This window comes from Bidens hawaiensis, unplaced genomic scaffold, assembly GCF_021521415.1.
Source record: "Bidens hawaiensis isolate Kalapana, Puna unplaced genomic scaffold, B.hawaiensis_p1.1 tig00041040_1, whole genome shotgun sequence".
In the NCBI taxonomy this organism is placed as follows: Eukaryota; Viridiplantae; Streptophyta; class Magnoliopsida; order Asterales; family Asteraceae; genus Bidens; species Bidens hawaiensis.
In genome coordinates this window covers 35,828-41,170 of record NW_027497244.1, presented here as the reverse complement: position 1 = coordinate 41,170, position 5,343 = coordinate 35,828, and the positions used below count along the sequence as shown (strand labels likewise).

The 5,343-nt window shown below is 34.3% G+C and overlaps 1 pseudogene; it reads left to right on the top strand.

The window, feature by feature from the left end:
* Nucleotides 1-875: 875 nt before the first annotated feature.
* LOC143592545 (late embryogenesis abundant protein 47 pseudogene) lies at nucleotides 876-4,902 on the top strand (annotated as a pseudogene).
* The last annotated feature ends 441 nt before the right edge of the window (nucleotides 4,903-5,343 follow it).

The following is a 5,343-nucleotide window of genomic DNA, read 5'->3' as shown; positions in this document are numbered from 1 at the left end:
TCAACTCACAATTAAATAAATTCATAAACTTCAACTAACAATTATAAATAATTACACAATGCAGCATAAGCATAAACCTTGCCATTGGCGCAACTAAATCCCACAAAATCAGAATAATTGTCACTTCCAGCGAGCTCATCACGGACAGGGAGCCACTCGACGGTGAGCGAGGCCCCTCAAGCGCATGTGTGAAGACCAAATCATTAGAAACTGAACCCCGACTAAATCTCCATTGTCTTAACCCACCACCAACAGACTATTCCAACCACAAATCTCAAAATATATGATGAAATCTGAAAAGAACCATTGAAGATTAGTAAATTAGGGTTTGTTTCCTATGCCCAATATGGAATAAAATCATGAACGGGGAGACGGAGGTGAGGAGAAATCGTCGATGTTCATTCAACAAGAGAGAGAGAGAGAGAGATTGTTTTAGTATTGAGAGATCTTGAAATGGTGTTAAGATTTAATGTAGTAACCATTTGTACACAATGCACAATTCATTGTAATCTCTTAATTTTTCAACATAATTTATTCTCTCTGATATGTATTATATATAGCAATATATATATATATATATAAAAGCAAAAAAGAACAATTATAATAATCAAAATCAAAAGAGTTTTGTTTGTTTTGTTTGTGTCCGTTGAAAAATAGTTCATTTTTTAATAATATCAATAGAAGTCATTCTCGTGACTAGGTGAGTTAACTAGTAAGCAGTAAAATGCATGTAGATAATTGACACGTAGCAAGCCTCAAAATGAAGTGCATACGCCCCTTGTTCTCCACGTGTCATCAAGGAATATCAAATATAAAAATGTATATATACACGTCTCATAGTCATCATCATTCTCATTCATATGAACTGACTTAAGCTAGCTAGCAATGAGCCAGGGACAACCACGACGACCTATCAAATACGGCGATGTGTCGGGAGAGTTGGGCAGTCAACCCATCACCCCACAAGAAGCAGCCGTCATGCAGTCCTCTGCTGTGAGAAAAAGCAGTGAAGATGATCTGGTTACGATAGGAGAAGCACTAGAGACTGCTGCCTTATCTGCTTCAGAGAAACCAGTTGAACAGAGTGATGCCGCCGCTATACAAGCAGCAGAAGTTCGTGCAACTGGTCGTATGCAACTGATACCGGGTGGCGTGGCAGCCAAAGCTCAAGGGGCAGCCTCCCTAAATGCACGGGCCATGCGTGATGAGGACAAAACAAAGCTTGGAGATGTCTTGGTGGTATATATTATATATATAACTAGCTAGTGTATATATATATATATATATAACTGATGATGATTTCTACATTTTATTTATTATATACAAACAAGTGCGTCTTGTAAAACGCACATGCATGATTCATTTGACTTTTATATATATTTATGAACAAAAACGCATAAAATGAACACAAATTAAGCCAAAAAAACGAAGTATAAAGCATCAATTCATCCAAAAATAAATTAACAAACGTAAATGAAGAAACACTAAGTGACCCCGGGTAGATTATGGATAATCTGGGGGTTAAGTAATGTTTCCCACGAGGGTTAGGTCCGGCAAAGAAGGATGTTCTTCAGATGACCTGCAAAACAGACACCGTGAGCTCGTCACTGAGAAGGGGGGTTCCTCCTTGTGACCACCCTCCGGCGTGAGAATCAGACTAGATTGCTCTGAATATAAGTATATATTGAGAGAAATAGCCAGTGAAGGTAAGATACAAGAAGATCATACATTTCCAAGGTGTTGGAGTATTTATAGCCGAAGGTAGGTTTCCAAGCAGGTACAGCCAGCTGTATAATATTCTTGTTCTACCAACTATGGGCTACGCACGTGCCATGCTGGTCGGTGGGTAGGCAGCGGCTGATAGTGACAAGGCCGGCTGTGTACTGTTCCCTTTCCACCAACTGCAGGCTATGTGCGTGCCACGACAATGGTTGGTAAGTAGGCAGCGGCTAATAGTGACAAACAGTACTAGAGCATGCTCCTCGTACTGTTGTCGGTGAGCTGTCACCCTGTGATTGGTTCATGGGCTGCTTTGGTCAGATCTTGTCTATTTTGTCCATACCTTGGCAGGTATAGTACAAAAGATCTTCCAGAAGCATACGGACTGGCTCATTTGGGCGGGAGTATTCCTGCCTTGCTCATTCCTTCAGGTGACACTGAATTATTTGAGAGTTAGTGCCTTGTGCGTGTAGCCTTGCTATTAGTGCGGGTAGCCTTCCCTGATGGCTTGTATCCGCAGCTGCGGGGACAGGCGGGGTACTTCACCATTGGGAGGCTTTCTCTGCGGGAACAGCTGGCGTACTGCGCGTAAGGTCTTCATCTCTGAGCATGGTGGGTCCTGCGGAACCAGTTGGTCCTTGCGCAGACGTCCCTCTTCAAGGTGAGTCTTGCGGGTCCAACTGGGCTCTGCTGGGAACTACCTCTTCAGGTTCCCAAAAAATAAAATCTATTTTGTGTCATGTCATTACTGGGGTCTTCGAAGCCTATAGCTAATGATTTTCAAAAGATGACCCAAACAAGGTTCTAATGACATGAAACTTCACGTTATGTTTCATTCCGATGAAATATGAGGTTCCTCAAAAATAAATATTTTTCGTGTCGGGTCGTTACACGTATATATATATATATATATATATATATATTGAAAAGATCTAATACACTAATCCTTAACGTAAATTAACGTACGCGAATCCATTTTTACGAATCGATCCATGAAATCACATCCAAACATCTCGGAATCGTCAATACATATCCAATCAATCATTTGTTCTCCGAAAAAAACAGTTTTAGATAGTTAATCGATCAATTTTTCACTTTTTTCACGAAGACCGTTTTTTGAGCGTTTTGCTGAGCGTGTAAGTTTTCTGAGCGTATTAGGTTTTTGCCTTTGAGCGTCTCGCGTACCTACCGTACGTTAAGGCATTAGCGTACAGTAACTGCACCATATATATATATATATAAACTAAAGCTCCTTAAAGTCTCTCAAGCCACCAGATTGCTTTATTCTTAAATGAAGACTTCTCATGCATTTGGCCCTAATTCATGGGTATGGGTGTCACCAAACCCAGATAGCCCTTAAATAGGTTATAACATCTCATTATATTAAAAATAAATCTAATCAAATATTTGGTATGAAAATATTATAAAATAGGAATATACTAAAAATTAATATCCATCCTTTTAAAAAAGATATTATTTATAATTAAGAAACAATTTTATACTAAAATAAATAAATAAGCGGGTAATGGGTCTCGCTAAACCCAGATAACTTTTAAACCAGTATAACATCTTATTTATTTATGAAACTCATTTATCATCAAAGTTTAAGTATATTATTAACTTCTTTACAATAAATAAAAATAAAATTTTAAAAAATATATAAATATTATAAACGAATAATGTAAAACAACATATGAGGATGTAAATAAATTAAAATACATGTTGCATGCAAAAGAAAAAGGAAAAGAAAAAGAAAAGAAAAACTATAAAACTAAGAATTTTAATCTTAAATATATATATATAAACGAAACCTTTAAAAGCTCTCTGATTACTTCTTATATTCTCTCAAGCCACCAGATTGTTTTATTTGTAAATGAAGAATTCTCATATATTTGACCCGAATTCACGGGTATATGTCTCACCAAATCCAGATAACATTAAACGGGTTATAACATCTCATTATATTAAAATTTAATTTTACCAGATATTTGATATGAAAATCCTATAAAATTGAGATATACTAAAAATTAATATTCAATTTTTTTAAGATATATATATATATATAGGATTAGTATCATTACAGAACTCTTAAATTATTTAAAAACTTGAAGGAACCCTTGAAAATCAACGTTTTTTATAAAAAAATTTTGTATGCTACTGTTATTTGAGTGTAGTTTTATCACTTTTATATCTATAATTACGATAACAATTATGAAAATTAGTTTTTGCACATATCTAAACTTTTTTCTGCATATATGTAAATTTGTTATTATATAAATTTTACATATATGTAAACTTGTGATTTGTATATGTAATAACAAATTTATATATAAAATATGGTAAAACTAGTCTTAAACAATGTTAATATATGAAAAAAGTTAAAAAAATGTTTGTTTCTTATGAGTTTCTAGAAGTTCTTAACTTTTTTGGAGTTCTCAAATGATACTAACCATATATATATATATATTATTTATACTAAGAAACGGTTTTGTAGTAATAAGAAAAAAATAAGCGGGTCATGGGTCTCACCAAACCCATAGCTTTTAAACGGGTTATAATATCTCATTTATTTGTGAACCCATTTCATCATCAAACCCTAAGTAAATTATTAACTATCTTACAATAAAAAAAATTAAAATCTAATAAATATAAATATTAGACACGAAAAAGAAACACAACCCCTGTAATACGGGGGATACAAACTAGTATATATATATATATAGGAGATGGTTCATACGAGAAGTGATTTTATCGCGAGAAGTGCGAGAAATAGATCTCAACCATTGATTGTGTTTAATCAATGGTATACAACGAAAATGGCAAATTAGTAATTATTAGGACTTTATTATAATACTTTTTAAATTCAAAAGGGTTAATACGTCTTTTGAGTGTAGACCCATGAAAGCGTATATTAATCTCCGTTTCCCCGTTTAATGCCTCATGCAATGTTCATTTGATGTTCCACCAAATTCTCTTTCGGTATGTGGAGTAAAGAACACCAAGAAGCTTAAACAATAATGATCACTTACCAAATCATGGGATTGTCATATAAAATCATTATTTAGGATATAAACAATAAAATATGTAGTTTGCTAACTATATATATAAATTTTGTTGGGATTATACGTAGGACTTCATTACATTCTGCATTTTATAATGTAGGAAACATTTTTAGTGGTGTAGGTAAATTTGTATAGGTTGTGTAAGGAGCTTATGGGTTATGAATGGTATAATAAGATTATTGGCAATGATATAATATGTTTATTGTGCATCTTCTAATCTATATATGATGTTGTGTATCCTTTGTAGTCTGTAGGAAACATAGTATATGTAGGAACCCGTTACGGATCTAGCCGCTAATACGATACATCGATTATGTACAAGATCTAAACGTTAAATTATTACTTTATTGATAAATATGGATGAATACATTATGGTGGATGGAAATAACTTATGGAGAGCATAATTTAGATCTAGATCTCTCTCTAAATATGTACACCTACAAATGAGCATGAATATGCGTATTTGTAGGCCAAAGCACCAGTTCGTTAACTTATGTCTAATTCGGTATGTCTTCATAAACGAATTAGACTCCATTCGTTATGATTCCATAACGAATGATGA